Source organism: Crinia signifera, chromosome 6 (genome assembly GCF_055691185.1).
Source record: "Crinia signifera chromosome 6, ASM5569118v1, whole genome shotgun sequence".
NCBI lineage: Eukaryota > Metazoa > Chordata > Amphibia > Anura > Myobatrachidae > Crinia > Crinia signifera.
In genome coordinates, this window is record NC_139222.1 from 59,626,640 (window position 1) to 59,653,760 (window position 27,121).

At 39.9% G+C, this 27,121-nt stretch overlaps 42 non-coding genes and 17 pseudogenes across 42 annotated transcripts; all 59 read left to right on the forward strand.

Moving 5' to 3' along the window:
* Positions 1–74: 74 nt before the first annotated feature.
* On the forward strand, positions 75–193 carry LOC146013174 (5S ribosomal RNA). Its single transcript, XR_014446156.1, has one exon. It is a non-coding gene; the product is annotated as a 5S ribosomal RNA (ribosomal RNA).
* Positions 194–538: 345 nt separating this feature from the next.
* On the forward strand, positions 539–656 carry LOC146011015 (5S ribosomal RNA; annotated as a pseudogene).
* A 345-nt stretch (positions 657–1,001) lies between these two features.
* On the forward strand, positions 1,002–1,120 carry LOC146016491 (5S ribosomal RNA). Its single transcript, XR_014449382.1, has one exon. It is a non-coding gene; the product is annotated as a 5S ribosomal RNA (ribosomal RNA).
* A 345-nt stretch (positions 1,121–1,465) lies between these two features.
* Positions 1,466–1,584, forward strand: LOC146017195 (5S ribosomal RNA). The gene has a single exon (XR_014450067.1). It is a non-coding gene; the product is annotated as a 5S ribosomal RNA (ribosomal RNA).
* A 345-nt stretch (positions 1,585–1,929) lies between these two features.
* LOC146017291 (5S ribosomal RNA) lies at positions 1,930–2,048 on the forward strand. Its single transcript, XR_014450169.1, has one exon. It is a non-coding gene; the product is annotated as a 5S ribosomal RNA (ribosomal RNA).
* Positions 2,049–2,394: 346 nt separating this feature from the next.
* Positions 2,395–2,513, forward strand: LOC146010532 (5S ribosomal RNA; annotated as a pseudogene).
* Positions 2,514–2,859: 346 nt separating this feature from the next.
* Positions 2,860–2,978, forward strand: LOC146016519 (5S ribosomal RNA). The gene has a single exon (XR_014449409.1). It is a non-coding gene; the product is annotated as a 5S ribosomal RNA (ribosomal RNA).
* A 345-nt stretch (positions 2,979–3,323) lies between these two features.
* Positions 3,324–3,442, forward strand: LOC146011355 (5S ribosomal RNA; annotated as a pseudogene).
* Positions 3,443–3,788: 346 nt separating this feature from the next.
* LOC146016492 (5S ribosomal RNA) lies at positions 3,789–3,907 on the forward strand. The gene has a single exon (XR_014449383.1). It is a non-coding gene; the product is annotated as a 5S ribosomal RNA (ribosomal RNA).
* Positions 3,908–4,252: 345 nt separating this feature from the next.
* On the forward strand, positions 4,253–4,371 carry LOC146010623 (5S ribosomal RNA; annotated as a pseudogene).
* Positions 4,372–4,716: 345 nt separating this feature from the next.
* On the forward strand, positions 4,717–4,835 carry LOC146017292 (5S ribosomal RNA). Its single transcript, XR_014450170.1, has one exon. It is a non-coding gene; the product is annotated as a 5S ribosomal RNA (ribosomal RNA).
* Positions 4,836–5,181: 346 nt separating this feature from the next.
* LOC146010533 (5S ribosomal RNA) lies at positions 5,182–5,300 on the forward strand (annotated as a pseudogene).
* A 346-nt stretch (positions 5,301–5,646) lies between these two features.
* LOC146017096 (5S ribosomal RNA) lies at positions 5,647–5,765 on the forward strand. Its single transcript, XR_014449970.1, has one exon. It is a non-coding gene; the product is annotated as a 5S ribosomal RNA (ribosomal RNA).
* Positions 5,766–6,110: 345 nt separating this feature from the next.
* On the forward strand, positions 6,111–6,229 carry LOC146011464 (5S ribosomal RNA; annotated as a pseudogene).
* A 346-nt stretch (positions 6,230–6,575) lies between these two features.
* On the forward strand, positions 6,576–6,694 carry LOC146011356 (5S ribosomal RNA; annotated as a pseudogene).
* Positions 6,695–7,040: 346 nt separating this feature from the next.
* On the forward strand, positions 7,041–7,159 carry LOC146016964 (5S ribosomal RNA). The gene has a single exon (XR_014449842.1). It is a non-coding gene; the product is annotated as a 5S ribosomal RNA (ribosomal RNA).
* Positions 7,160–7,504: 345 nt separating this feature from the next.
* Positions 7,505–7,623, forward strand: LOC146014834 (5S ribosomal RNA). The gene has a single exon (XR_014447776.1). It is a non-coding gene; the product is annotated as a 5S ribosomal RNA (ribosomal RNA).
* A 346-nt stretch (positions 7,624–7,969) lies between these two features.
* LOC146014767 (5S ribosomal RNA) lies at positions 7,970–8,088 on the forward strand. Its single transcript, XR_014447711.1, has one exon. It is a non-coding gene; the product is annotated as a 5S ribosomal RNA (ribosomal RNA).
* A 345-nt stretch (positions 8,089–8,433) lies between these two features.
* On the forward strand, positions 8,434–8,552 carry LOC146013175 (5S ribosomal RNA). Its single transcript, XR_014446157.1, has one exon. It is a non-coding gene; the product is annotated as a 5S ribosomal RNA (ribosomal RNA).
* A 345-nt stretch (positions 8,553–8,897) lies between these two features.
* LOC146011016 (5S ribosomal RNA) lies at positions 8,898–9,015 on the forward strand (annotated as a pseudogene).
* A 345-nt stretch (positions 9,016–9,360) lies between these two features.
* LOC146016493 (5S ribosomal RNA) lies at positions 9,361–9,479 on the forward strand. Its single transcript, XR_014449384.1, has one exon. It is a non-coding gene; the product is annotated as a 5S ribosomal RNA (ribosomal RNA).
* Positions 9,480–9,824: 345 nt separating this feature from the next.
* Positions 9,825–9,943, forward strand: LOC146011281 (5S ribosomal RNA; annotated as a pseudogene).
* Positions 9,944–10,288: 345 nt separating this feature from the next.
* Positions 10,289–10,407, forward strand: LOC146011097 (5S ribosomal RNA; annotated as a pseudogene).
* A 345-nt stretch (positions 10,408–10,752) lies between these two features.
* On the forward strand, positions 10,753–10,871 carry LOC146010377 (5S ribosomal RNA; annotated as a pseudogene).
* A 346-nt stretch (positions 10,872–11,217) lies between these two features.
* LOC146010775 (5S ribosomal RNA) lies at positions 11,218–11,336 on the forward strand (annotated as a pseudogene).
* A 292-nt stretch (positions 11,337–11,628) lies between these two features.
* On the forward strand, positions 11,629–11,747 carry LOC146015132 (5S ribosomal RNA). The gene has a single exon (XR_014448062.1). It is a non-coding gene; the product is annotated as a 5S ribosomal RNA (ribosomal RNA).
* A 345-nt stretch (positions 11,748–12,092) lies between these two features.
* LOC146011017 (5S ribosomal RNA) lies at positions 12,093–12,210 on the forward strand (annotated as a pseudogene).
* Positions 12,211–12,555: 345 nt separating this feature from the next.
* LOC146016494 (5S ribosomal RNA) lies at positions 12,556–12,674 on the forward strand. The gene has a single exon (XR_014449385.1). It is a non-coding gene; the product is annotated as a 5S ribosomal RNA (ribosomal RNA).
* A 345-nt stretch (positions 12,675–13,019) lies between these two features.
* Positions 13,020–13,138, forward strand: LOC146017293 (5S ribosomal RNA). Its single transcript, XR_014450171.1, has one exon. It is a non-coding gene; the product is annotated as a 5S ribosomal RNA (ribosomal RNA).
* Positions 13,139–13,484: 346 nt separating this feature from the next.
* LOC146017196 (5S ribosomal RNA) lies at positions 13,485–13,603 on the forward strand. Its single transcript, XR_014450068.1, has one exon. It is a non-coding gene; the product is annotated as a 5S ribosomal RNA (ribosomal RNA).
* A 345-nt stretch (positions 13,604–13,948) lies between these two features.
* LOC146017294 (5S ribosomal RNA) lies at positions 13,949–14,067 on the forward strand. Its single transcript, XR_014450172.1, has one exon. It is a non-coding gene; the product is annotated as a 5S ribosomal RNA (ribosomal RNA).
* Positions 14,068–14,413: 346 nt separating this feature from the next.
* LOC146010534 (5S ribosomal RNA) lies at positions 14,414–14,532 on the forward strand (annotated as a pseudogene).
* A 346-nt stretch (positions 14,533–14,878) lies between these two features.
* On the forward strand, positions 14,879–14,997 carry LOC146016520 (5S ribosomal RNA). The gene has a single exon (XR_014449410.1). It is a non-coding gene; the product is annotated as a 5S ribosomal RNA (ribosomal RNA).
* A 345-nt stretch (positions 14,998–15,342) lies between these two features.
* LOC146011358 (5S ribosomal RNA) lies at positions 15,343–15,461 on the forward strand (annotated as a pseudogene).
* Positions 15,462–15,807: 346 nt separating this feature from the next.
* On the forward strand, positions 15,808–15,926 carry LOC146016521 (5S ribosomal RNA). The gene has a single exon (XR_014449411.1). It is a non-coding gene; the product is annotated as a 5S ribosomal RNA (ribosomal RNA).
* A 345-nt stretch (positions 15,927–16,271) lies between these two features.
* On the forward strand, positions 16,272–16,390 carry LOC146011524 (5S ribosomal RNA; annotated as a pseudogene).
* A 346-nt stretch (positions 16,391–16,736) lies between these two features.
* On the forward strand, positions 16,737–16,855 carry LOC146014778 (5S ribosomal RNA). The gene has a single exon (XR_014447722.1). It is a non-coding gene; the product is annotated as a 5S ribosomal RNA (ribosomal RNA).
* A 345-nt stretch (positions 16,856–17,200) lies between these two features.
* LOC146015558 (5S ribosomal RNA) lies at positions 17,201–17,319 on the forward strand. Its single transcript, XR_014448476.1, has one exon. It is a non-coding gene; the product is annotated as a 5S ribosomal RNA (ribosomal RNA).
* Positions 17,320–17,664: 345 nt separating this feature from the next.
* On the forward strand, positions 17,665–17,783 carry LOC146014178 (5S ribosomal RNA). Its single transcript, XR_014447131.1, has one exon. It is a non-coding gene; the product is annotated as a 5S ribosomal RNA (ribosomal RNA).
* A 345-nt stretch (positions 17,784–18,128) lies between these two features.
* On the forward strand, positions 18,129–18,247 carry LOC146014789 (5S ribosomal RNA). The gene has a single exon (XR_014447733.1). It is a non-coding gene; the product is annotated as a 5S ribosomal RNA (ribosomal RNA).
* Positions 18,248–18,592: 345 nt separating this feature from the next.
* LOC146015984 (5S ribosomal RNA) lies at positions 18,593–18,711 on the forward strand. Its single transcript, XR_014448890.1, has one exon. It is a non-coding gene; the product is annotated as a 5S ribosomal RNA (ribosomal RNA).
* A 346-nt stretch (positions 18,712–19,057) lies between these two features.
* Positions 19,058–19,176, forward strand: LOC146014197 (5S ribosomal RNA). Its single transcript, XR_014447149.1, has one exon. It is a non-coding gene; the product is annotated as a 5S ribosomal RNA (ribosomal RNA).
* A 344-nt stretch (positions 19,177–19,520) lies between these two features.
* LOC146016438 (5S ribosomal RNA) lies at positions 19,521–19,639 on the forward strand. The gene has a single exon (XR_014449330.1). It is a non-coding gene; the product is annotated as a 5S ribosomal RNA (ribosomal RNA).
* A 345-nt stretch (positions 19,640–19,984) lies between these two features.
* LOC146013176 (5S ribosomal RNA) lies at positions 19,985–20,103 on the forward strand. Its single transcript, XR_014446158.1, has one exon. It is a non-coding gene; the product is annotated as a 5S ribosomal RNA (ribosomal RNA).
* Positions 20,104–20,448: 345 nt separating this feature from the next.
* On the forward strand, positions 20,449–20,567 carry LOC146013177 (5S ribosomal RNA). The gene has a single exon (XR_014446159.1). It is a non-coding gene; the product is annotated as a 5S ribosomal RNA (ribosomal RNA).
* Positions 20,568–20,912: 345 nt separating this feature from the next.
* Positions 20,913–21,031, forward strand: LOC146016823 (5S ribosomal RNA). The gene has a single exon (XR_014449703.1). It is a non-coding gene; the product is annotated as a 5S ribosomal RNA (ribosomal RNA).
* Positions 21,032–21,376: 345 nt separating this feature from the next.
* On the forward strand, positions 21,377–21,495 carry LOC146015985 (5S ribosomal RNA). Its single transcript, XR_014448891.1, has one exon. It is a non-coding gene; the product is annotated as a 5S ribosomal RNA (ribosomal RNA).
* A 346-nt stretch (positions 21,496–21,841) lies between these two features.
* LOC146013178 (5S ribosomal RNA) lies at positions 21,842–21,960 on the forward strand. The gene has a single exon (XR_014446160.1). It is a non-coding gene; the product is annotated as a 5S ribosomal RNA (ribosomal RNA).
* Positions 21,961–22,305: 345 nt separating this feature from the next.
* On the forward strand, positions 22,306–22,424 carry LOC146017124 (5S ribosomal RNA). The gene has a single exon (XR_014449998.1). It is a non-coding gene; the product is annotated as a 5S ribosomal RNA (ribosomal RNA).
* Positions 22,425–22,769: 345 nt separating this feature from the next.
* Positions 22,770–22,888, forward strand: LOC146014866 (5S ribosomal RNA). Its single transcript, XR_014447807.1, has one exon. It is a non-coding gene; the product is annotated as a 5S ribosomal RNA (ribosomal RNA).
* Positions 22,889–23,234: 346 nt separating this feature from the next.
* On the forward strand, positions 23,235–23,353 carry LOC146014307 (5S ribosomal RNA). The gene has a single exon (XR_014447256.1). It is a non-coding gene; the product is annotated as a 5S ribosomal RNA (ribosomal RNA).
* A 345-nt stretch (positions 23,354–23,698) lies between these two features.
* Positions 23,699–23,817, forward strand: LOC146015157 (5S ribosomal RNA). The gene has a single exon (XR_014448086.1). It is a non-coding gene; the product is annotated as a 5S ribosomal RNA (ribosomal RNA).
* Positions 23,818–24,162: 345 nt separating this feature from the next.
* LOC146015986 (5S ribosomal RNA) lies at positions 24,163–24,281 on the forward strand. Its single transcript, XR_014448892.1, has one exon. It is a non-coding gene; the product is annotated as a 5S ribosomal RNA (ribosomal RNA).
* A 346-nt stretch (positions 24,282–24,627) lies between these two features.
* Positions 24,628–24,746, forward strand: LOC146013180 (5S ribosomal RNA). The gene has a single exon (XR_014446162.1). It is a non-coding gene; the product is annotated as a 5S ribosomal RNA (ribosomal RNA).
* A 345-nt stretch (positions 24,747–25,091) lies between these two features.
* Positions 25,092–25,210, forward strand: LOC146011328 (5S ribosomal RNA; annotated as a pseudogene).
* Positions 25,211–25,555: 345 nt separating this feature from the next.
* LOC146014497 (5S ribosomal RNA) lies at positions 25,556–25,674 on the forward strand. The gene has a single exon (XR_014447449.1). It is a non-coding gene; the product is annotated as a 5S ribosomal RNA (ribosomal RNA).
* Positions 25,675–26,019: 345 nt separating this feature from the next.
* LOC146015987 (5S ribosomal RNA) lies at positions 26,020–26,138 on the forward strand. The gene has a single exon (XR_014448893.1). It is a non-coding gene; the product is annotated as a 5S ribosomal RNA (ribosomal RNA).
* Positions 26,139–26,484: 346 nt separating this feature from the next.
* On the forward strand, positions 26,485–26,603 carry LOC146014780 (5S ribosomal RNA). Its single transcript, XR_014447724.1, has one exon. It is a non-coding gene; the product is annotated as a 5S ribosomal RNA (ribosomal RNA).
* Positions 26,604–26,948: 345 nt separating this feature from the next.
* LOC146014366 (5S ribosomal RNA) lies at positions 26,949–27,067 on the forward strand. The gene has a single exon (XR_014447317.1). It is a non-coding gene; the product is annotated as a 5S ribosomal RNA (ribosomal RNA).
* The last annotated feature ends 54 nt before the right edge of the window (positions 27,068–27,121 follow it).

The window sequence follows — 27,121 nt, forward strand, 5'->3', positions numbered from 1 at the left end:
AGTATTGTATGAAACTTTTGTATTAGCTTACCTGGTGATAGAAGTAGAAGAGGGCAAAAAAGTGGCTTTAACTCACCTACAGCCATACCACATTGGATAGGCCCAATCTCGTCTGATCTTGGAAGCTAAGCAGTGTTGGGCCTGGTTAGTACTTGGGTGGGAGACCACATGGGAACACCAGGTGCTGTAGGTTTTTTCACATTACAGGCAAATTGTTTTTATTCTCTAGCTATTTATATTGGAAACTTTTTCTTTTTATTGCCAGCACAGACATTTGGAAGAGGTCAAACAGACACAATAGCCATCACCTAAAGACTTACCACACTGTTTAGGCTCAATTACAACTGCTTTTGGCAGCTAAACAGTGTTGAGCCTCTTTAGTAGTTTAATTTAAGACCCCCTGCTAATATCATGTCCTGTAGGTCTTTTTACATTACCAACACATGATTTTTTTCAGTAAGCCAATACAGTTAGGCAACTTTTGTATTAGCCTACCTGGTGATAGAAGTAGAAGAGGGCAAAAAAGTGCCTTTAACTCACCTACAGCCATACCACATTGGATAGGCCCAATCTCGTCTGATCTTGGAAGCTAAGCAGTGTTAGGCCTGGTTAGTACTTGGGTGGAGACCACATGGGAACACCAGGTGCTGTAGGTTTTTTCACATTACTGGCAAATTGTTTTTATTCTCTAGCTATTTATATTGGAAACTTTTTCTTTTTATTGCCAGTACAGACATTTGGAAGAGGTCAAACAGATACAATAGCCATCACCTAAAGATTTACCACACTGTTTAGGCCCAATTCCAACTGCTTTTGGCAGCTAAACAGTGTTGAGCCTCTTTAGTAGTTTAATTTAAGACCCCCTGCTAATATCATGTCCTGTAGGTCTTTTTACATTACCAACACATGATTTTTTTCAGTAAGCCAATACAGTTAGGAACATTTTTTATTAGCTTACCTGGTGATAGAAGTAGAAGAGGGCAAAAAAGTGCCTGTATCTCACCTACAGCCATACCACATTGGATAGGCCCAATCTCGTCTGATCTTGGAAGCTTAGCAGTGTTGGGCCTGGTTAGTACTTGGGTGGGAGACCACATGGGAACACCAGGTGCTGTAGGTTTTTTCACATTACAGGCAAATTGTTTTTATTCTCTAGCTATTTAAATTGGAAACTTTTTCTTTTTATTGCCAGTACAGACATTTGGAAGAGGTCAAACAGACACAATAGCCATCACCTAAAGACTTACCACACTGTTTAGGCCCAATTCCAACTGCTTTTGGCAGCTAAACAGTGTTGAGCCTGTTTAGTAGTTTAATTTAAGACCCCCTGCTAATATCATGTCCTGTAGGTCTTTTTACATTACCAACACATGATTTTTTTCAGTAAGCCAATACAGTTAGGAAACTTTTTTATTAGCTTACCTGGTGATAGAAGTAGAAGAGGGCAAAAAAGTGCCTGTATCTCACCTACAGCCATACCACATTGGATAGGCCCAATCTCGTCTAATCTTGGAAGCTAAGCAGTGTTGGGCCTGGTTAGTACTTGGGTGGGAGACCACCTGGGAACACCAGGTGCTGTAGTTTTTTTCACATTACTGGCAAATTGTTTTTATTCTCTAGCTATTTAAATTGGAAACTTTTTCTTTTTATTGCCAGCACAGACATTTGGAAGAGGTCAAACAGACACAATAGCCATCACCTAAAGACTTACCACACTGTTTAGGCTCAATTCCAACTGCTTTTGGCAGCTAAACAGTGTTGAGCCTCTTTTGTAGTTTCATTTAAGACCCCCTGCTAATATCATGTCCTGTAGGTCTTTTTACATTACCAACACATGATTTTTTTTAGTAAGCCAATACAGTTAGGAAACTTTTGTATTAGCTTACCTGGTGATAGAAGTAGAAGAGGGCAAAAAAGTGCCTTTATCTCACCTACAGTCATACCACATTGGATAGGCCCAATCTCGTCTGATCTTGGAAGCTAAGCAGTGTTGGGCCTGGTTAGTACTTGGGTGTGAGACCACATGGGAACACCAGGTGCTGTAGGTTTTTTCACATTACTGGCAAATTGTTTTTTATTCTCTAGCTATTTAAATTGGAAACTTTTTCTTTTTATTGCCAGTACAGACATTTGGAAGAGGTCAAACAGACACAATAGCCATCACCTAAAGACTTACCACACTGTTTAGGCCCAATTCCAACTGCTTTTGGCAGCTAAACAGTGTTGAGCCTCTTTAGTAGTTTAATTTAAGACCCCCTGCTAATATCATGTCCTGTAGGTCTTTTTACATTACCAACACATGATTTTTTTCAGTAAGCCAATACAGTTAGGAAACTTTTTTATTAGCTTACCTGGTGATAGAAGTAGAAGAGGGCAAAAAAGTGCCTGTATCTCACCTACAGCCATACCACATTGGATAGGCCCAATCTCGTCTGATCTTGGAAGCTAAGCAGTGTTGGGCCTGGTTAGTACTTGGGTGTGAGACTACATGGGAACACCAGGTGCTGTAGGTTTTTTCACATTACAGGCAAATTGTTTTTATTCTCTAGCTATTTAGATTAGAAACTTTTTCTTTTTATTTCCAGTACAGACATTTGGAAGAGGTCAAACAGACACAATAGCCATCACCTAAAGACTTACCACACTGTTTAGGCCCAATTCCAACTGCTTTTGGCAGCTAAACAGTGTTAAGCCTTTTTAGTAGTTTAATTTAAGACCCCCTGCTAATATCATGTCCTGTAGGTCTTTTTACATTACCAACACATGATTTTTTTTAAGTAAGCCAATACAGTTAGGAAACTTTTGTATTAGCTTACCTGGTGATAGAAGTAGAAGAGGGCAAAAAAGTGCCTGTATCTCACCTACAGCCATACCACATTGGATAGGCCCAATCTCGTCTGATCTTGGAAGCTAAGCAGTGTTGGCCCTGGTTAGTACTTAGGTGGGAGACCACCTGGGAACACCAGGTGCTGTAGGTTTTTTCACATTACTGGCAAATTGTTTTTATTCTCTAGCTATTTAAATTGGAAACTTTTTCTTTTTATTGCCAGCACAGACATTTGGAAGAGGTCAAACAGACACAATAGCCATTACCTAAAGACTTACCACACTGTTTAGGCTCAATTCCAACTGCTTTTGGCAGCTAAACAGTGTTGAGCCTGTTTAGTAGTTTAATTTAAGACCCCCTGCTAATATCATGTCCTGTAGGTCTTTTTACATTACCAACACATGATTTTTTTCAGTAAGCCAATACAGTTAGGAAACTTTTTTATTAGCTTACCAGGTGATAGAAGTAGAAGAGGGCAAAAAAGTGCCTGTATCTCACCTACAGCCATACCACATTGGGTAGGCCCAATGTCGTCTGATCTTGGAAGCTAAGCAGTGTTGGGCCTGGTTAGTGCTTAGGTGGGAGACCACATGGGAACACCAGGTGCTGTAGGTTTTTTCACATTACTGGCAAATTGTTTTTATTCTCTAGCTATTTAAATTGGAAACTTTTTTCTTTTTATTGCCAGTACAGACATTTGGAAGAGGTCAAACAGACACAATAGCCATCACCTAAAGACTTACCACACTGTTTAGGCCCAATTCCAACTGCTTTTGGCAGCTAAACAGTGTTGAGCCTCTTTAGTAGTTTAATTTAAGACCCCCTGCTAATATCATGTCCTGTAGGTCTTTTTACATTACCAACACATGATTTTTTTCAGTAAGCCAATACAGTTAGGAACATTTTTTATTAGCTTACCTGGTGATAGAAGTAGAAGAGGGCAAAAAAGTGCCTGTATCTCACCTACAGCCATACCACATTGGATAGGCCCAATCTCGTCTGATCTTGGAAGCTTAGCAGTGTTGGGCCTGGTTAGTACTTGGGTGGGAGACCACATGGGAACACCAGGTGCTGTAGGTTTTTTCACATTACAGGCAAATTGTTTTTATTCTCTAGCTATTTAAATTGGAAACTTTTTCTTTTTATTGCCAGTACAGACATTTGGAAGAGGTCAAACAGACACAATAGCCATCACCTAAAGACTTACCACACTGTTTAGGCCCAATTCCAACTGCTTTTGGCAGCTAAACAGTGTTGAGCCTGTTTAGTAGTTTAATTTAAGACCCCCTGCTAATATCATGTCCTGTAGGTCTTTTTACATTACCAACACATGATTTTTTTCAGTAAGCCAATACAGTTAGGAAACTTTTTTATTAGCTTACCTGGTGATAGAAGTAGAAGAGGGCAAAAAAGTGCCTGTATCTCACCTACAGCCATTCCACATTGGATAGGCCCAATCTCGTCTAATCTTGGAAGCTAAGCAGTGTTGGGCCTGGTTAGTACTTGGGTGGGAGACCACCTGGGAACACCAGGTGCTGTAGTTTTTTTCACATTACTGGCAAATTGTTTTTATTCTCTAGCTATTTAAATTGGAAACTTTTTCTTTTTATTGCCAGCACAGACATTTGGAAGAGGTCAAACAGACACAATAGCCATCACCTAAAGACTTACCACACTGTTTAGGCTCAATTCCAACTGCTTTTGGCAGCTAAACAGTGTTGAGCCTCTTTTGTAGTTTCATTTAAGACCCCCTGCTAATATCATGTCCTGTAGGTCTTTTTACATTACCAACACATGATTTTTTTTAGTAAGCCAATACAGTTAGGAAACTTTTGTATTAGCTTACCTGGTGATAGAAGTAGAAGAGGGCAAAAAAGTGCCTGTATCTCACCTACAGTCATACCACATTGGATAGGCCCAATCTCGTCTGATCTTGGAAGCTAAGCAGTGTTGGGCCTGGTTAGTACTTGGGTGTGAGACCACATGGGAACACCAGGTGCTGTAGGTTTTTTCACATTACTGGCAAATTGTTTTTTATTCTCTAGCTATTTAAATTGGAAACTTTTTCTTTTTATTGCCAGTACAGACATTTGGAAGAGGTCAAACAGACACAATAGCCATCACCTAAAGACTTACCACACTGTTTAGGCCCAATTCCAACTGCTTTTGGCAGCTAAACAGTGTTGAGCCTCTTTAGTAGTTTAATTTAAGACCCCCTGCTAATATCATGTCCTGTAGGTCTTTTTACATTACCAACACATGATTTTTTTCAGTAAGCCAATACAGTTAGGAAACTTTTTTATTAGCTTACCTGGTGATAGAAGTAGAAGAGGGCAAAAAAGTGCCTGTATCTCACCTACAGCCATACCACATTGGATAGGCCCAATCTCGTCTGATCTTGGAAGCTAAGCAGTGTTGGGCCTGGTTAGTACTTGGGTGTGAGACTACATGGGAACACCAGGTGCTGTAGGTTTTTTCACATTACAGGCAAATTGTTTTTATTCTCTAGCTATTTAGATTAGAAACTTTTTCTTTTTATTGCCAGTACAGACATTTGGAAGAGGTCAAACAGACACAATAGCCATCACCTAAAGACTTACCACACTGTTTAGGCCCAATTCCAACTGCTTTTGGCAGCTAAACAGTGTTAAGCCTTTTTAGTAGTTTAATTTAAGACCCCCTGCTAATATCATGTCCTGTAGGTCTTTTTACATTACCAACACATGATTTTTTTTAAGTAAGCCAATACAGTTAGGAAACTTTTGTATTAGCTTACCTGGTGATAGAAGTAGAAGAGGGCAAAAAAGTGCCTGTATCTCACCTACAGCCATACCACGTTGGATAGGCCCAATCTCGTCTGATCTTGGAAGCTAAGCAGTGTTGGCCCTGGTTAGTACTTAGGTGGGAGACCACCTGGGAACACCAGGTGCTGTAGGTTTTTTCACATTACTGGCAAATTGTTTTTATTCTCTAGCTATTTAAATTGGAAACTTTTTCTTTTTATTGCCAGCACAGACATTTGGAAGAGGTCAAACAGACACAATAGCCATTACCTAAAGACTTACCACACTGTTTAGGCTCAATTCCAACTGCTTTTGGCAGCTAAACAGTGTTGAGCCTGTTTAGTAGTTTAATTTAAGACCCCCTGCTAATATCATGTCCTGTAGGTCTTTTTACATTACCAACACATGATTTTTTTCAGTAAGCCAATACAGTTAGGAAACTTTTTTATTAGCTTACCAGGTGATAGAAGTAGAAGAGGGCAAAAAAGTGCCTGTATCTCAACTACAGCCATACCACATTGGGTAGGCCCAATGTCGTCTGATCTTGGAAGCTAAGCAGTGTTGGGCCTGGTTAGTGCTTAGGTGGGAGACCACATGGGAACACCAGGTGCTGTAGGTTTTTTCACATTACTGGCAAATTGTTTTTATTCTCTAGCTATTTAAATTGGAAACTTTTTTCTTTTTATTGCCAGTACAGACATTTGGAAGAGGTCAAACAGACACAATAGCCATCACCTAAAGACTTACCACACTGTTTAGGCTCAATTCCAACTGCTTTTGGCAGCTAAACAGTGTTGAGCCTCTTTTGTAGTTTAATTTAAGACCCCCTGCTAATATCATGTCCTGTAGGTCTTTTTACATTACCAACACATGATTTTTTTCAGTAAGCCAATACAGTTAGGAAACTTTTTTATTAGCTTACCAGGTGATAGAAGTAGAAGAGGGCAAAAAAGTGCCTGTATCTCACCTACAGCCATACCACATTGGGTAGGCCCAATGTCGTCTGATCTTGGAAGCTAAGCAGTGTTGGGCCTGGTTAGTGCTTAGGTGGGAGACCACATGGGAACACCAGGTGCTGTAGGTTTTTTCACATTACTGGCAAATTGTTTTTATTCTCTAGCTATTTAAATTGGAAACTTTTTTCTTTTTATTGCCAGTACAGACATTTGGAAGAGGTCAAACAGACACAATAGCCATCACCTAAAGACTTACCACACTGTTTAGGCTCAATTCCAACTGCTTTTGGCAGCTAAACAGTGTTGAGCCTCTTTTGTAGTTTAATTTAAGACCCCCTGCTAATATCATGTCCTGTAGGTCTTTTTACATTACCAACACATGATTTTTTTCAGTAAGCCAATACAGTTAGGAAACTTTTGTATTAGCTTACCTGGTGATAGAAGTAGAAGAGGGCAAAAAAGTGCCTGTATCTCACCTACAGCCATACCACATTGGATAGGCCCAATCTCGTCTGATCTTGGAAGCTAAGCAGTGTTGGGCCTGGTTAGTACTTGGGTGGGAGACCGCCTGGGAACACCAGGTGCTGTAGGTTTTTTCACATTACTGGCAAATTGTTTTTATTCTCTAGCTATTTATATTGGAAACTTTTTCTTTTTATTGCCAGCACAGACATTTGGAAGAGGTCAAACAGACACAATAGCCATCACCTAAAGACTTACCACACTGTTTAGGCTCAATTCCAACTGCTTTTGGCAGCTAAACAGTGTTGAGCCTCTTTTGTAGTTTAATTTAAGACCCCCTACTAATATCATGTCCTGTAGGTCTTTTTACATTACCAACACATGATTTTTTTCATTAAGCCAATACAGTTAGGAAACTTTTGTATTAGTTTACCTGGTGATAGAAGTAGAAGAGGGCAAAAAAGTGCCTGTATCTCACCTACAGCCATACCACATTGGATAGGCCCAATCTCGTCTGATCTTGGAAGCTAAGCAGTGTTGGGCCTGGTTAGTACTTGGGTGGGAGACCACATGGGAACACCAGGTGCTGTAGTTTTTTTCACATTACTGGCAAATTGTTTTTATTCTCTAGCTATTTAATTTGGAAACTTTTTTCTTTTTATTGCCAGTACAGACATTTGGAAGAGGTCAAACAGACACAATAGCCATCACCTAAAGACTTACCACACTGTTTTAGCCCAATTCCAACTGCTTTTGGCAGCTAAACAGTGTTGAGCCTGTTTAGTAGTTTAATTTAAGACCCCCTGCTAATATCATGTCCTGTAGGTCTTTTTACATTACCAACACATGATTTTTTTCAGTAAGCCAATACAGTTAGGAAACTTTTTTATTAGCTTACCTGGTGATAGAAGTAGAAGAGGGCAAAAAAGTGCCTGTATCTCACCTACAGCCATACCACATTGGATAGGCCCAATCTCGTCTGATCTTGGAAGCTAAGCAGTGTTGGGCCTGGTTAGTACTTGGGTGGGAGACCACCTGGGAACACCAGGTGCTGTAGGTTTTTTCACATTACTGGCAAATTGTTTTTATTCTCTAGCTATTTAAATTGGAAACTTTTTCTTTTTATTGCCAGCACAGACATTTGGAAGAGGTCAAACAGACACAATAGCCATCACCTAAAGACTTACCACACTGTTTAGGCTCAATTCCAACTGCTTTTGGCAGCTAAACAGTGTTGAGCCTCTTTTGTAGTTTAATTTAAGACCCCTTGCTAATATCATGTCCTGTAGGTCTTTTTACATTACCAACACATGATTTTTTTCAGTAAGCCAATACAGTTAGGAAACTTTTTTATAAGCTTACCTGGTGATAGAAGTAGAAGAGGGAAAAAAAGTGCCTGTATTTCACCTACAGCCATACCACATTGGATAGGCCCAATCTCGTCTGATCTTGGAAGCTAAGCAGTGTTGGGCCTGGTTAGTACTTGGGTGGGAGACCACATGGGAACACCAGGTGCTGTAGGTTTTTTCACATTACAGGCAAATTGTTTTTATTCTCTAGCTATTTATATTGGAAACTTTTTCTTTTTATTGCCAGCACAGACATTTGGAAGAGGTCAAACAGACACAATAGCCATCACCTAAAGACTTACCACACTGTTTAGGCTCAATTACAACTGCTTTTGGCAGCTAAACAGTGTTGAGCCTCTTTTGTAGTTTAATTTAAGACCCCCTGCTAATATCATGTCCTGTAGGTCTTTTTACATTACCAACACATGATTTTTTTCAGTAAGCCAATACAGTTAGGCAACTTTTGTATTAGCCTACCTGGTGATAGAAGTAGAAGAGGGCAAAAAAGTGCCTTTAACTCACCTACAGCCATACCACATTGGATAGGCCCAATCTCGTCTGATCTTGGAAGCTAAGCAGTGTTAGGCCTGGTTAGTACTTGGGTGGAGACCACATGGGAACACCAGGTGCTGTAGGTTTTTTCACATTACTGGCAAATTGTTTTTATTCTCTAGCTATTTATATTGGAAACTTTTTCTTTTTATTGCCAGTACAGACATTTGGAAGAGGTCAAACAGATACAATAGCCATCACCTAAAGATTTACCACACTGTTTAGGCCCAATTCCAACTGCTTTTGGCAGCTAAACAGTGTTGAGCCTCTTTAGTAGTTTAATTTAAGACCCCCTGCTAATATCATGTCCTGTAGGTCTTTTTACATTACCAACACATGATTTTTTTCAGTAAGCCAATACAGTTAGGAACATTTTTTATTAGCTTACCTGGTGATAGAAGTAGAAGAGGGCAAAAAAGTGCCTGTATCTCACCTACAGCCATACCACATTGGATAGGCCCAATCTCGTCTGATCTTGGAAGCTTAGCAGTGTTGGGCCTGGTTAGTACTTGGGTGGGAGACCACATGGGAACACCAGGTGCTGTAGGTTTTTTCACATTACAGGCAAATTGTTTTTATTCTCTAGCTATTTAAATTGGAAACTTTTTCTTTTTATTGCCAGTACAGACATTTGGAAGAGGTCAAACAGACACAATAGCCATCACCTAAAGACTTACCACACTGTTTAGGCCCAATTCCAACTGCTTTTGGCAGCTAAACAGTGTTGAGCCTGTTTAGTAGTTTAATTTAAGACCCCCTGCTAATATCATGTCCTGTAGGTCTTTTTACATTACCAACACATGATTTTTTTCAGTAAGCCAATACAGTTAGGAAACTTTTTTATTAGCTTACCTGGTGATAGAAGTAGAAGAGGGCAAAAAAGTGCCTGTATCTCACCTACAGCCATACCACATTGGATAGGCCCAATCTCGTCTAATCTTGGAAGCTAAGCAGTGTTGGGCCTGGTTAGAACTTGGGTGGGAGACCACCTGGGAACACCAGGTGCTGTAGTTTTTTTCACATTACTGGCAAATTGTTTTTATTCTCTAGCTATTTAAATTGGAAACTTTTTCTTTTTATTGCCAGCACAGACATTTGGAAGAGGTCAAACAGACACAATAGCCATCACCTAAAGACTTACCACACTGTTTAGGCTCAATTCCAACTGCTTTTGGCAGCTAAACAGTGTTGAGCCTCTTTTGTAGTTTCATTTAAGACCCCCTGCTAATATCATGTCCTGTAGGTCTTTTTACATTACCAACACATGATTTTTTTTAGTAAGCCAATACAGTTAGGAAACTTTTGTATTAGCTTACCTGGTGATAGAAGTAGAAGAGGGCAAAAAAGTGCCTGTATCTCACCTACAGTCATACCACATTGGATAGGCCCAATCTCGTCTGATCTTGGAAGCTAAGCAGTGTTGGGCCTGGTTAGTACTTGGGTGTGAGACGACCTGGGAACACCAGGTGCTGTAGGTTTTTTCACATTACTGGCAAATTGTTTTTATTCTCTAGCTATTTAAATTGGAAACTTTTTCTTTTTATTGCCAGCACAGACATTTGGAAGAGGTCAAACAGACACAATAGCCATCACCTAAAGACTTACCACACTGTTTAGGCTCAATTCCAACTGCTTTTGGCAGCTAAACAGTGTTGAGCCTCTTTTGTAGTTTAATTTAAGACCCCTTGCTAATATCATGTCCTGTAGGTCTTTTTACATTACCAACACATGATTTTTTTCAGTAAGCCAATACAGTTAGGAAACTTTTTTATAAGCTTACCTGGTGATAGAAGTAGAAGAGGGAAAAAAAGTGCCTGTATTTCACCTACAGCCATACCACATTGGATAGGCCCAATCTCGTCTGATCTTAGAAGCTAAGCAGTGTTGAGCCTGGTTAGTACTTGGGTGGGAGACCACCTGGGAACACCAGGTGCTGTAGGTTTTTTCACATTACAGGCAAATTGTTTTTATTCTCTAGCTATTTAAATTGGAAACTTTTTCTTTTTATTGCCAGTACAGACATTTGGAAGAGGTCAAACAGACACAATAGCCATCACCTAAAGATTTACCACACTGTTTAGGCCCAATTCCAACTGCTTTTGGCAGCTAAACAGTGTTGAGCCTCTTTTGTAGTTTAATTTAAGACCCCCCTGCTAATATCATGTCCTGTAGGTCTTTTTACATTACCAACACATGATTTTTTTCAGTAAGCCAATACAGTTAGGAAACTTTTGTATTAGCTTACCTGGTGATAGAAGTAGAAGAGGGCAAAAAAGTGCCTTTAACTCACCTACAGCCATACCACATTGGATAGGCCCAATCTCGTCTGATCTTCGAAGCTAAGCAGTGTTGGGTCTGGTTAGTACTTGGGTGGGAGACCACATGGGAGCACCAGGTGCTGTAGGTTTTTTCACATTACTGGCAAATTGTTTTTATTCTCTAGCTATTTATATTGGAAACTTTTTTATTTTTATTGCCAGCACAGACATTTGGAAGAGGTCAAACAGACACAATAGCCATCACCTAAAGACTTACCACACTGTTTAGGCTCAATTCCAACTGCTTTTGGCAGCTAAACAGTGTTGAGCCTCTTTTGTAGTTTTGTATTAAACTTTTATTTTATGAAGTATTGTATGAAACTTTTGTATTAGCTTACCTGGTGATAGAAGTAGAAGAGGGCAAAAAAGTGGCTTTAACTCACCTACAGCCATACCACATTGGATAGGCCCAATTTCGTCTGATCTTGGAAGCTAAGCAGTGTTGGGCCTGGTTAGTACTTGGGTGGGAGACCACATGGGAACACCAGGTGCTGTAGGTTTTTTCACATTACAGGCAAATTGTTTTTATTCTCTAGCTATTTATATTGGAAACTTTTTCTTTTTATTGCCAGCACAGACATTTGGAAGAGGTCAAACAGACACAATAGCCATCACCTAAAGACTTACCACACTGTTTAGGCTCAATTACAACTGCTTTTGGCAGCTAAACAGTGTTGAGCCTCTTTTGTAGTTTAATTTAAGACCCCCTGCTAATATCATGTCCTGTAGGTCTTTTTACATTACCAACACATGATTTTTTTCAGTAAGCCAATACAGTTAGGCAACTTTTGTATTAGCCTACCTGGTGATAGAAGTAGAAGAGGGCAAAAAAGTGCCTTTAACTCACCTACAGCCATACCACATTGGATAGGCCCAATCTCGTCTGATCTTGGAAGCTAAGCAGTGTTAGGCCTGGTTAGTACTTGGGTGGAGACCACATGGGAACACCAGGTGCTGTAGGTTTTTTCACATTACTGGCAAATTGTTTTTATTCTCTAGCTATTTATATTGGAAACTTTTTCTTTTTATTGCCAGTACAGACATTTGGAAGAGGTCAAACAGATACAATAGCCATCACCTAAAGATTTACCACACTGTTTAGGCCCAATTCCAACTGCTTTTGGCAGCTAAACAGTGTTGAGCCTCTTTAGTAGTTTAATTTAAGACCCCCTGCTAATATCATGTCCTGTAGGTCTTTTTACATTACCAACACATGATTTTTTTCAGTAAGCCAATACAGTTAGGAACATTTTTTATTAGCTTACCTGGTGATAGAAGTAGAAGAGGGCAAAAAAGTGCCTGTATCTCACCTACAGCCATACCACATTGGATAGGCCCAATCTCGTCTGATCTTGGAAGCTTAGCAGTGTTGGGCCTGGTTAGTACTTGGGTGGGAGACCACATGGGAACACCAGGTGCTGTAGGTTTTTTCACATTACAGGCAAATTGTTTTTATTCTCTAGCTATTTAAATTGGAAACTTTTTCTTTTTATTGCCAGCACAGACATTTGGAAGAGGTCAAACAGACACAATAGCCATCACCTAAAGACTTACCACACTGTTTAGGCTCAATTCCAACTGCTTTTGGCAGCTAAACAGTGTTGAGCCTCTTTTGTAGTTTCATTTAAGACCCCCTGCTAATATCATGTCCTGTAGGTCTTTTTACATTACCAACACATGATTTTTTTTAGTAAGCCAATACAGTTAGGAAACTTTTGTATTAGCTTACCTGGTGATAGAAGTAGAAGAGGGCAAAAAAGTGCCTGTATCTCACCTACAGTCATACCACATTGGATAGGCCCAATCTCGTCTGATCTTGGAAGCTAAGCAGTGTTGGGCCTGGTTAGTACTTGGGTGTGAGACCACATGGGAACACCAGGTGCTGTAGGTTTTTTCACATTACTGGCAAATTGTTTTTTATTCTCTAGCTATTTAAATTGGAAACTTTTTCTTTTTATTGCCAGTACAGACATTTGGAAGAGGTCAAACAGACACAATAGCCATCACCTAAAGACTTACCACACTGTTTAGGCCCAATTCCAACTGCTTTTGGCAGCTAAACAGTGTTGAGCCTCTTTAGTAGTTTAATTTAAGACCCCCTGCTAATATCATGTCCTGTAGGTCTTTTTACATTACCAACACATGATTTTTTTCAGTAAGCCAATACAGTTAGGAAACTTTTTTATTAGCTTACCTGGTGATAGAAGTAGAAGAGGGCAAAAAAGTGCCTGCATCTCACCTACAGCCATACCACATTGGATAGGCCCAATCTCGTCTAATCTTGGAAGCTAAGCAGTGTTGGGCCTGGTTAGTACTTGGGTGGGAGACCACCTGGGAACACCAGGTGCTGTAGTTTTTTTCACATTACTGGCAAATTGTTTTTATTCTCTAGCTATTTAAATTGGAAACTTTTTCTTTTTATTGCCAGCACAGACATTTGGAAGAGGTCAAACAGACACAATAGCCATCACCTAAAGACTTACCACACTGTTTAGGCTCAATTCCAACTGCTTTTGGCAGCTAAACAGTGTTGAGCCTCTTTTGTAGTTTCATTTAAGACCCCCTGCTAATATCATGTCCTGTAGGTCTTTTTACATTACCAACACATGATTTTTTTTAGTAAGCCAATACAGTTAGGAAACTTTTGTATTAGCTTACCTGGTGATAGAAGTAGAAGAGGGCAAAAAAGTGCCTGTATCTCACCTACAGTCATACCACATTGGATAGGCCCAATCTCGTCTGATCTTGGAAGCTAAGCAGTGTTGGGCCTGGTTAGTACTTGGGTGTGAGACCACATGGGAACACCAGGTGCTGTAGGTTTTTTCACATTACTGGCAAATTGTTTTTTATTCTCTAGCTATTTAAATTGGAAACTTTTTCTTTTTATTGCCAGTACAGACATTTGGAAGAGGTCAAACAGACACAATAGCCATCACCTAAAGACTTACCACACTGTTTAGGCCCAATTCCAACTGCTTTTGGCAGCTAAACAGTGTTGAGCCTCTTTAGTAGTTTAATTTAAGACCCCCTGCTAATATCATGTCCTGTAGGTCTTTTTACATTACCAACACATGATTTTTTTCAGTAAGCCAATACAGTTAGGAAACTTTTTTATTAGCTTACCTGGTGATAGAAGTAGAAGAGGGCAAAAAAGTGCCTGTATCTCACCTACAGCCATACCACATTGGATAGGCCCAATCTCGTCTGATCTTGGAAGCTAAGCAGTGTTGGGCCTGGTTAGTACTTGGGTGTGAGACTACATGGGAACACCAGGTGCTGTAGGTTTTTTCACATTACAGGCAAATTGTTTTTATTCTCTAGCTATTTAGATTAGAAACTTTTTCTTTTTATTGCCAGTACAGACATTTGGAAGAGGTCAAACAGACACAATAGCCATCACCTAAAGACTTACCACACTGTTTAGGCCCAATTCCAACTGCTTTTGGCAGCTAAACAGTGTTAAGCCTTTTTAGTAGTTTAATTTAAGACCCCCTGCTAATATCATGTCCTGTAGGTCTTTTTACATTACCAACACATGATTTTTTTTAAGTAAGCCAATACAGTTAGGAAACTTTTTTATTAGCTTACCTGGTGATAGAAGTAGAAGAGGGCAAAAAAGTGCCTGTATCTCACCTACAGCCATACCACATTGGATAGGCCCAATCTCGTCTGATCTTGGAAGCTAAGCAGTGTTGGCCCTGGTTAGTACTTAGGTGGGAGACCACCTGGGAACACCAGGTGCTGTAGGTTTTTTCACATTACTGGCAAATTGTTTTTATTCTCTAGCTATTTAAATTGGAAACTTTTTCTTTTTATTGCCAGCACAGACATTTGGAAGAGGTCAAACAGACACAATAGCCATCACCTAAAGACTTACCACACTGTTTAGGCTCAATTCCAACTGCTTTTGGCAGCTAAACAGTGTTGAGCCTGTTTAGTAGTTTAATTTAAGACCCCCTGCTAATATCATGTCCTGTAGGTCTTTTTACATTACCAACACATGATTTTTTTCAGTAAGCCAATACAGTTAGGAAACTTTTTTATTAGCTTACCAGGTGATAGAAGTAGAAGAGGGCAAAAAAGTGCCTGTATCTCACCTACAGCCATACCACATTGGGTAGGCCCAATGTCGTCTGATCTTGGAAGCTAAGCAGTGTTGGGCCTGGTTAGTGCTTAGGTGGGAGACCACATGGGAACACCAGGTGCTGTAGGTTTTTTCACATTACTGGCAAATTGTTTTTATTCTCTAGCTATTTAAATTGGAAACTTTTTTCTTTTTATTGCCAGTACAGACATTTGGAAGAGGTCAAACAGACACAATAGCCATCACCTAAAGACTTACCACACTGTTTAGGCTCAATTCCAACTGCTTTTGGCAGCTAAACAGTGTTGAGCCTCTTTTGTAGTTTAATTTAAGACCCCCTGCTAATATCATGTCCTGTAGGTCTTTTTACATTACCAACACATGATTTTTTTCAGTAAGCCAATACAGTTAGGAAACTTTTGTATTAGCTTACCTGGTGATAGAAGTAGAAGAGGGCAAAAAAGTGCCTGTATCTCACCTACAGCCATACCACATTGGATAGGCCCAATCTCGTCTGATCTTGGAAGCTAAGCAGTGTTGGCCCTGGTTAGTACTTAGGTGGGAGACCACCTGGGAACACCAGGTGCTGTAGGTTTTTTCACATTACTGGCAAATTGTTTTTATTCTCTAGCTATTTAAATTGGAAACTTTTTCTTTTTATTGCCAGCACAGACATTTGGAAGAGGTCAAACAGACACAATAGCCATCACCTAAAGACTTACCACACTGTTTAGGCTCAATTCCAACTGCTTTTGGCAGCTAAACAGTGTTGAGCCTGTTTAGTAGTTTAATTTAAGACCCCCTGCTAATATCATGTCCTGTAGGTCTTTTTACATTACCAACACATGATTTTTTTCAGTAAGCCAATACAGTTAGGAAACTTTTTTATTAGCTTACCAGGTGATAGAAGTAGAAGAGGGCAAAAAAGTGCCTGTATCTCACCTACAGCCATACCACATTGGGTAGGCCCAATGTCGTCTGATCTTGGAAGCTAAGCAGTGTTGGGCCTGGTTAGTGCTTAGGTGGGAGACCACATGGGAACACCAGTTGCTGTAGGTTTTTTCACATTACTGGCAAATTGTTTTTATTCTCTAGCTATTTAAATTGGAAACTTTTTTCTTTTTATTGCCAGTACAGACATTTGGAAGAGGTCAAACAGACACAATAGCCATCACCTAAAGACTTACCACACTGTTTAGGCTCAATTCCAACTGCTTTTGGCAGCTAAACAGTGTTGAGCCTCTTTTGTAGTTTAATTTAAGACCCCCTGCTAATATCATGTCCTGTAGGTCTTTTTACATTACCAACACATGATTTTTTTCAGTAAGCCAATACAGTTAGGAAACTTTTGTATTAGCTTACCTGGTGATAGAAGTAGAAGAGGGCAAAAAAGTGCCTGTATCTCACCTACAGCCATACCACATTGGATAGGCCCAATCTCGTCTGATCTTGGAAGCTAAGCAGTGTTGGGCCTGGTTAGTACTTGGGTGGGAGACCACCTGGGAACACCAGGTGCTGTAGGTTTTTTCACATTACTGGCAAATTGTTTTTATTCTCTAGCTATTTATATTGGAAACTTTTTCTTTTTATTGCCAGCACAGACATTTGGAAGAGGTCAAACAGACACAATAGCCATCACCTAAAGACTTACCACACTGTTTAGGCTCAATTCCAACTGCTTTTGGCAGCTAAACAGTGTTGAGCCTGTTTAGTAGTTTAATTTAAGACCCCCTGCTAATATCATGTCCTGTAGGTCTTTTTACATTACCAACACATGATTTTTTTCAGTAAGCCAATACAGTTAGGAAACTTTTTTATTAGCTTACCAGGTGATAGAAGTAGAAGAGGGCAAAAAAGTGCCTGTATCTCACCTACAGCCATACCACATTGGATAGGCCCAATCTCGTCTGATCTTGGAAGCTAAGCAGTGTTGGGCCTGTTTAGTACTTAGGTGGGAGACCACATGGGAACACCAGGTGCTGTAGGTTTTTTCACATTACTGGCAAATTGTTTTTATTCTCTAGCTATTTATATTGGAAACTTTTTCTTTTTATTGCCAGCACAGACATTTGGAAGAGGTCAAACAGACACAATAGCCATCACCTAAAGACTTACCACATTGTTTAGGCTCAATTCCAACTGCTTTTGGCAGCTAAACAGTGTTGAGCCTCTTTTGTAGTTTAATTTAAGACCCCCTACTAATATCATGTCCTGTAGGTCTTTTTACATTACCAACACATGATTTTTTTCATTAAGCCAATACAGTTAGGAAACTTTTGTATTAGTTTACCTGGTGATAGAAGTAGAAGAGGGCAAAAAAGTGCCTGTATCTCACCTACAGCCATACCACATTGGATAGGCCCAATCTCATCTGATCTTGGAAGCTAAGCAGTGTTGGGCCTGGTTAGTACTTGGGTGGGAGACCACATGGGAACACCAGGTGCTGTAGTTTTTTTCACATTACTGGCAAATTGTTTTTATTCTCTAGCTATTTAATTTGGAAACTTTTTCTTTTTATTGCCAGTACAGACATTTAGAAGAGGTCAAACAGACACAATAGCCATCACCTAAAGACTTACCACACTGTTTTAGCCCAATTCCAACTGCTTTTGGCAGCTAAACAGTGTTGAGCCTGTTTAGTAGTTTAATTTAAGACCCCCTGTTAATATCATGTCCTGTAGGTCTTTTTACATTACCAACACATGATTTTTTTCAGTAAGCCAATACAGTTAGGAAACTTTTTTATTAGCTTACCTGGTGATAGAAGTAGAAGAGGGCAAAAAAGTGCCTGTATCTCACCTACAGCCATACCACATTGGATAGGCCCAATCTCGTCTGATCTTGGAAGCTAAGCAGTGTTGGGCCTGGTTAGTACTTGGGTGGGAGACCACCTGGGAACACCAGGTGCTGTAGGTTTTTTCACATTTATTGCAAATTGTTTTTATTCTCTAGCTATTTAAATTGGAAACTTTTTCTTTTTATTGCCAGCACAGACATTTGGAAGAGGTCAAACAGACACAATAGCCATCACCTAAAGACTTACCACACTGTTTAGGCTCAATTCCAACTGCTTTTGGCAGCTAAACAGTGTTGAGCCTCTTTTGTAGTTTAATTTAAGACCCCTTGCTAATATCATGTCCTGTAGGTCTTTTTACATTACCAACACATGATTTTTTTCAGTAAGCCAATACAGTTAGGAAACTTTTGTATTAGCTTACCTGGTGATAGAAGTAGAAGAGGGCAAAAAAGTGCCTGTATCTCACCTACAGCCATACCACATTGGATAGGCCCAATCTCGTCTGATCTTGGAAGCTAAGCAGTGTTGAGCCTGGTTAGTACTTGGGTGGGAGACCACCTGGGAACACCAGGTGCTGTAGGTTTTTTCACATTACAGGCAAATTGTTTTTATTCTCTAGCTATTTAAATTGGAAACTTTTTCTTTTTATTGCCAGTACAGACATTTGGAAGAGGTCAAACAGACACAATAGCCATCACCTAAAGACTTACCACACTGTTTAGGCCCAATTCCAACTGCTTTTGGCAGCTAAACAGTGTTGAGCCTCTTTTGTAGTTTAATTTAAGACCCCCCTGCTAATATCATGTCCTGTAGGTCTTTTTACATTACCAACACATGATTTTTTTCAGTAAGCCAATACAGTTAGGAAACTTTTGTATTAGCTTACCTGGTGATAGAAGTAGAAGAGGGCAAAAAAGTGCCTTTAACTCACCTACAGCCATACCACATTGGATAGGCCCAATCTCGTCTGACCTTGGAAGCTAAGCAGTGTTGGGCCTGGTTAGTACTTGGGTGGGAGACCACATGGGAACACCAGGTGCTGTAGGTTTTTTCACATTACTGGCAAATTGTTTTTATTCTCTAGCTATTTAAATAGGAAACTTTTTCTTTTTATTGCCAGCACAGACATTTGGAAGAGGTCAAACAGACACAATAGCCATCACCTAAAGACTTACCAAACTGTTTAGGCCCAATTCCAACTGCTTTTGGCAGCTAAACAGTGTTGAGCCTCTTTAGTAGTTTAATTTAAGACCCCCTGCTAATATCATGTCCTGTAGGTCTTTTTACATTACCAACACATGATTTTTTTCAGTAAGCCAATACAGTTAGGAAACTTTTTTATTAGCTTACCTGGTGATAGAAGTAGAAGAGGGCAAAAAAGTGCCTGTATCTCACTACAGCCATACCACATTGGATAGGCCCAATCTCATCTGATCTTGGAAGCTAAGCAGTGTTGGGCCTGGTTAGTACTTGGGTGGGAGACCACATGGGAACACCAGGTGCTGTAGGTTTTTTCACATTACAGGCAAATTGTTTTTATTCTCTAGCTATTTAAATTGGAAACTTTTTCTTTTTATTGCCAGTACAGACATTTGGAAGAGGTCAAACAGACACAATAGCCATCACCTAAAGACTTACCACACTGTTTAGGCCCAATTCCAACTGCTTTTGGCAGCTAAACAGTGTTGAGCCTCTTTAGTAGTTTAATTTAAGACCCCCTGCTAATATCATGTCCTGTAGGTCTTTTTACATTACCAACACATGATTTTTTTCAGTAAGCCAATACAGTTAGGAAACTTTTGTATTAGCTTACCTGGTGATAGAAGTAGAAGAGGGCAAAAAAGTGCCTTTAACTCACCTACAGCCATACCACATTGGATAGGCCCAATCTCGTCTGATCTTGGAAGCTAAGCAGTGTTGGGCCTGGTTAGTACTTGGGTGGGAGACCACATGGGAACACCAGGTGCTGTAGGTTTTTTCACATTACTGGCAAATTGTTTTTATTCTCTAGCTATTTAAATAGGAAACTTTTTCTTTTTATTGCCAGCACAGACATTTGGAAGAGGTCAAACAGACACAATAGCCATCACCTAAAGACTTACCAAACTGTTTAGGCCCAATTCCAACTGCTTTTGGCAGCTAAACAGTGTTGAGCCTCTTTAGTAGTTTAATTTAAGACCCCCTGCTAATATCATGTCCTGTAGGTCTTTTTACATTACCAACACATGATTTTTTTCAGTAAGCCAATACAGTTAGGAAACTTTTTTATTAGCTTACCTGGTGATAGAAGTAGAAGAGGGCAAAAAAGTGCCTGTATCTCACCTACAGCCATACCACATTGGATAGGCCCAATCTCGTCTGATCTTGGAAGCTAAGCAGTGTTGGGCCTGGTTAGTACTTGGGTGGGAGACCACATGGGAACACCAGGTGCTGTAGGTTTTTTCACATTACAGGCAAATTGTTTTTATTCTCTAGCTATTTAAATTGGAAACTTTTTCTTTTTATTGCCAGCACAGACATTTGGAAGAGGTCAAACAGACACAATAGCCATCACCTAAAGACTTACCACACTGTTTAGGCTCAATTCCAACTGCTTTTGGCAGCTAAACAGTGTTGAGCCTCTTTTGTAGTTTAATTTAAGACCCCCTGCTAATATCATGTCCTGTAGGTCTTTTTACATTACCAACACATGATTTTTTTCAGTAAGCCAATACAGTTAGGAAACTTTTGTATTAGCTTACCTGGTGATAGAAGTAGAAGAGGGCAAAAAAGTGCCTGTATCTCACCTACAGCCATACCACATTGGATAGGCCCAATCTCGTCTGATCTTGGAAGCTAAGCAGTGTTGGGCCTGGTTAGTACTTGGGTGTGAGACCACATGGGAACACCAGGTGCTGTAGGTTTTTTCACATTACAGGCAAATTGTTTTTATTCTCTAGCTATTTAAATTGGAAACTTTTTCTTTTTATTGCCAGTACAGACATTTGGAAGAGGTCAAACAGACACAATAGCCATCACCTAAAGACTTACCACACTGTTTAGGCTCAATTCCAACTGCTTTTGGCAGCTAAACAGTGTTGAGCCTCTTTTGTAGTTTAATTTAAGACCCCTTGCTAATATCATGTCCTGTAGGTCTTTTTACATTACCAACGCATGATTTTTTTCAGTAAGCCAATACAGTTAGGAAACTTTTGTATTAGCTTACCTGGTGATAGAAGTAGAAGAGGGCAAAAAAGTGCCTGTATCTCACCTACAGCCATACCACATTGGATAGGCCCAATCTCGTCTGATCTTGGAAGCTAAGCAGTGTTGAGCCTGGTTAGTACTTGGGTGGGAGACCACCTGGGAACACCAGGTGCTGTAGGTTTTTTCACATTACAGGCAAATTGTTTTTATTCTCTAGCTATTTAAATTGGAAACTTTTTCTTTTTATTGCCAGCACAGACATTTGGAAGAGGTCAAACAGACACAATAGCCATCACCTAAAGACTTACCACACTGTTTAGGCCCAATTCCAACTGCTTTTGGCAGCTAAACAGTGTTGAGCCTCTTTTGTAGTTTAATTTAAAACCCCCCTGCTAATATCATGTCCTGTAGGTCTTTTTACATTACCAACACATGATTTTTTTCAGTAAGCCAATACAGTTAGGAAACTTTTGTATTAGCTTACCTGGTGATAGAAGTAGAAGTTGGCAAAAAAGTGCCTTTAACTCACCTACAGCCATACCACATTGGATAGGCCCAATCTCGTCTGATCTTGGAAGCTAAGCAGTGTTGGGCCTGGTTAGTACTTGGGTGGGAGACCACATGGGAACACCAGGTGCTGTAGGTTTTTTCACATTACTGGCAAATTGTTTTTATTCTCTAGCTATTTAAATAGGAAACTTTTTCTTTTTATTGCCAGCACAGACATTTGGAAGAGGTCAAACAGACACAATAGCCATCACCTAAAGACTTACCAAACTGTTTAGGCCCAATTCCAACTGCTTTTGGCAGCTAAACAGTGTTGAGCCTCTTTAGTAGTTTAATTTAAGACCCCCTGCTAATATCATGTCCTGTAGGTCTTTTTACATTACCAACACATGATTTTTTTCAGTAAGCCAATACAGTTAGGAAACTTTTTTATTAGCTTACCTGGTGATAGAAGTAGAAGAGGGCAAAAAAGTGCCTGTATCTCACCTACAGCCATACCACATTGTATAGGCCCAATCTCATCTGATCTTGGAAGCTAAGCAGTGTTGGGCCTGGTTAGTACTTGGGTGGGAGACCACATGGGAACACCAGGTGCTGTAGGTTTTTTCACATTACAGGCAAATTGTTTTTATTCTCTAGCTATTTAAATTGGAAACTTTTTCTTTTTATTGCCAGTACAGACATTTGGAAGAGGTCAAACAGACACAATAGCCATCACCTAAAGACTTACCACACTGTTTAGGCCCAATTCCAACTGCTTTTGGCAGCTAAACAGTGTTGAGCCTCTTTAGTAGTTTAATTTAAGACCCCCTGCTAATATCATGTCCTGTAGGTCTTTTTACATTACCAACACATGATTTTTTTCAGTAAGCCAATACAGTTAGGAAACTTTTGTATTAGCTTACCTGGTGATAGAAGTAGAAGAGGGCAAAAAAGTGCCTTTAACTCACCTACAGCCATACCACATTGGATAGGCCCAATCTCGTCTGATCTTGGAAGCTAAGCAGTGTTGGGCCTGGTTAGTACTTGGGTGGGAGACCACCTGGGAACACCAGGTGCTGTAGGGTTTTTCACATTACAGGCAAATTGTTTTTATTCTCTAGCTATTTATATTGGAAACTTTTTCTTTTTATTGCCAGCACAGACATTTGGAAGAGGTCAAACAGACACAATAGCCATCACCTAAAGACTTACCACACTGTTTAGGCTCAATTCCAACTGCTTTTGGCAGCTAAACAGTGTTGAGCCTCTTTTGTAGTTTAATTTAAGACCCCCTGCTAATATCATGTCCTGTAGGTCTTTTTACATTACCAACACATGATTTTTTTTCAGTAAGCCAATACAGTTAGGAAACTTTTGTATTAGCTTACCTGGTGATAGAAGTAGAAGAGGGCAAAAAAGTGCCTTTAACTCACCTACAGCCATACCACGTTGGATAGGCCCAATCTCGTCTGATCTTGGAAGCTAAGCAGTGTTGGGCCTGGTTAGTACTTGGGTGGGAGACCACATGGGAACACCAGGTGCTGTAGGTTTTTTCACATTACTGGCAAATTGTTTTTATTCTCTAGCTATTTAAATAGGAAACTTTTTCTTTTTATTGCCAGCACAGACATTTGGAAGAGGTCAAACAGACACAATAGCCATCACCTAAAGACTTACCACACTGTTTAGGCCCAATTCCAACTGCTTTTGGCAGCTAAACAGTGTTGAGCCTCTTTAGTAGTTTAATTTAAGACCCCCTGCTAATATCATGTCCTGTAGGTCTTTTTACATTACCAACACATGATTTTTTTCAGTAAGCCAATACAGTTAGGAAACTTTTTTATTAGCTTACCTGGTGATAGAAGTAGAAGAGGGCAAAAAAGTGCCTGTATCTCACCTACAGCCATACCACATTGGATAGGCCCAATCTCGTCTGATCTTGGAAGCTAAGCAGTGTTGGGCCTGGTTAGTACTTGGGTGGGAGACCACATGGGAACACTAGGTGCTGTAGGTTTTTTCACATTACAGGCAAATTGTTTTTATTCTCTAGCTATTTAAATTGGAAACTTTTTCTTTTTATTGCCAGTACAGACATTTGGAAGAGGTCAAACAGACACAATAGCCATCACCTAAAGACTTACCACACTGTTTAGGCTCAATTCCAACTGCTTTTGGCAGCTAAACAGTGTTGAGCCTCTTTTGTAGTTTAATTTAAGACCCCTTGCTAATATCATGTCCTGTAGGTTTTTTTACATTACCAACACATGATTTTTTTCAGTAAGCCAATACAGTTAGGAAACTTTTGTATTAGCTTACCTGGTGATAGAAGTAGAAGAGGGCAAAAAAGTGCCTGTATCTCACCTACAGCCATACCACATTGGATAGGCCCAATCTCGTCTGATCTTGGAAGCTAAGCAGTGTTGAGCCTGGTTAGTACTTGGGTGGGAGACCACCTGGGAACACCAGGTGCTGTAGGTTTTTTCACATTACAGGCAAATTGTTTTTATTCTCTAGCTATTTAAATTGGAAACTTTTTCTTTTTATTGCCAGTACAGACATTTGGAAGAGGTCAAACAGACACAATAGCCATCACCTAAAGACTTACCACACTGTTTAGGCCCAATTCCAACTGCTTTTGGCAGCTAAACAGTGTTGAGCCTCTTTTGTAGTTTAATTTAAGACCCCCCTGCTAATATCATGTCCTGTAGGTCTTTTTACATTACCAACACATGATTTTTTTCAGTAAGCCAATACAGTTAGGAAACTTTTGTATTAGCTTACCTGGTGATAGAAGTAGAAGAGGGCAAAAAAGTGCCTTTAACTCACCTACAGCCATACCACATTGGATAGGCCCAATCTCGTCTGATCTTGGAAGCTAAGCAGTGTTGGGCCTGGTTAGTACTTGGGTGGGAGACCACATGGGAACACCAGGTGCTGTAGGTTTTTTCACATTACAGGCAAATTGTTTTTATTCTCTAGCTATTTAAATTGGAAACTTTTTCTTTTTATTGCCAGCACAGACATTTGGAAGAGGTCAAACAGACACAATAGCCATCACCTAAAGACTTACCACACTGTTTAGGCTCAATTACAACTGCTTTTGGCAGCTAAACAGTGTTGAGCCTCTTTTGTAGTTTAATTTAAGACCCCCTGCTAATATCATGTCCTGTAGGTCTTTTTACATTACCAACACATGATTTTTTTCAGTAAACCAATACAGTTAGGAAACTTTTGTATTAGCTTACCTGGTGATAGAAGTAGAAGAGGGCAAAAAAGTGCCTTTAATTCACCTACAGCCATACCACAGTGGATAGGCCCCATCTCGTCTGATCTTTGAAGCTAAGCAGTGTTGGGCCTGGTTAGTACTTGGGTGGGAGACCACATGGGAACACCAGGTGCTGTAGTTTTTTTCACATTACTGGCAAATTGTTTTTATTCTCTAGCTATTTAAATTGGAAACTTTTTCTTTTTATTGCCAGTACAGACATTTGGAAGAGGTCAAACAGACACAATAGCCATCACCTAAAGACTTACCACACTGTTTTAGCCCAATTCCAACTGCTTTTGGCAGCTAAACAGTGTTGAGCCTGTTTAGTAGTTTAATTTAAGACCCCCTGCTAATATCATGTCCTGTAGGTCTTTTTACATTACCAACACATGATTTTTTTCAGTAAGCCAATACAGTTAGGAAACTTTTTTATTAGCTTACCTGGTGATAGAAGTAGAAGAGGGCAAAAAAGTGCATGTATCTCACCTACAGCCATACCACATTGGATAGGCCCAATCTCGTCTGATCTTGGAAGCTAAGCAGTGTTGGGCCTGGTTAGTACTTGGGTGGGAGACCACCTGCGAACACCAGGTGCTGTAGGTTTTTTCACATTACTGGCAAATTGTTTTTATTCTCTAGCTATTTAAATTGGAAACTTTTTCTTTTTATTGCCAGCACAGACATTTGGAAGAGGTCAAACAGACACAATAGCCATCACCTAAAGACTTACCACACTGTTTAGGCTCAATTCCAACTGCTTTTGGCAGCTAAACAGTGTTGAGCCTCTTTTGTAGTTTAATTTAAGACCCCTTGCTAATATCATGTCCTGTAGGTCTTTTTACATTACCAACACATGATTTTTTTCAGTAAGCCAATACAGTTAGGAAACTTTTGTATTAGCTTACCTGGTGATAGAAATAGAAGAGGGCAAAAAAGTGCCTGTATCTCACCTACAGCCATACCACATTGGATAGGCCCAATCTCGTCTGATCTTGGAAGCTAAGCAGTGTTGAGCCTGGTTAGTACTTGGGTGGGAGACCACCTGGGAACACCAGGTGCTGTAGGTTTTTTCACATTACAGGCAAATTGTTTTTATTCTCTAGCTATTTAAATTGGAAACTTTTTCTTTTTATTGCCAGTACAGACATTTGGAAGAGGTCAAACAGACACAATAGCCATCACCTAAAGACTTACCACACTGTTTAGGCCCAATTCCAACTGCTTTTGGCAGCTAAACAGTGTTGAGCCTCTTTTGTAGTTTAATTTAAGACCCCCCTGCTAATATCATGTCCTGTAGGTCTTTTTACATTACCAACACATGATTTTTTTCAGTAAGCCAATACAGTTAGGAAACTTTTGTATTAGCTTACCTGGTGATAGAAGTAGAAGAGGGCAAAATAGTGCCTTTAGCTCACCTACAGCCATACCACATTGGATAGGCCCAATCTCATCTGATTTTGGAAGCTAAGCAGTGTTGGGCCTGGTTAGTACTTGGGTGGGAGACCACATGGGAACACCAGGTGCTGTAGGTTTTTTCACATTACTGGCAAATTGTTTTTATTCTCTAGCTATTTAAATAGGAAACTTTTTCTTTTTATTGCCAGCACAGACATTTGGAAGAGGTCAAACAGACACAATAGCCATCACCTAAAGACTTACCAAACTGTTTAGGCCCAATTCCAACTGCTTTTGGCAGCTAAACAGTGTTGAGCCTCTTTAGTAGTTTAATTTAAGACCCCCTGCTAATATCATGTCCTGTAGGTCTTTTTACATTACCAACACATGATTTTTTTCAGTAAGCCAATACAGTTAGGAAACTTTTTTATTAGCTTACCTGGTGATAGAAGTAGAAGAGGGCAAAAAAGTGCCTGTATCTCACTTACAGCCATACCACATTGGATAGGCCCAATCTCGTCTGATCTTGGAAGCTAAGCAGTGTTGGGCCTGGTTAGTACTTGGGTGGGAGACCACATGGGAACACCAGGTGCTGTAGGTTTTTTCACATTACTGGCAAATTGTTTTTATTCTCTAGCTATTTAAATAGGAAACT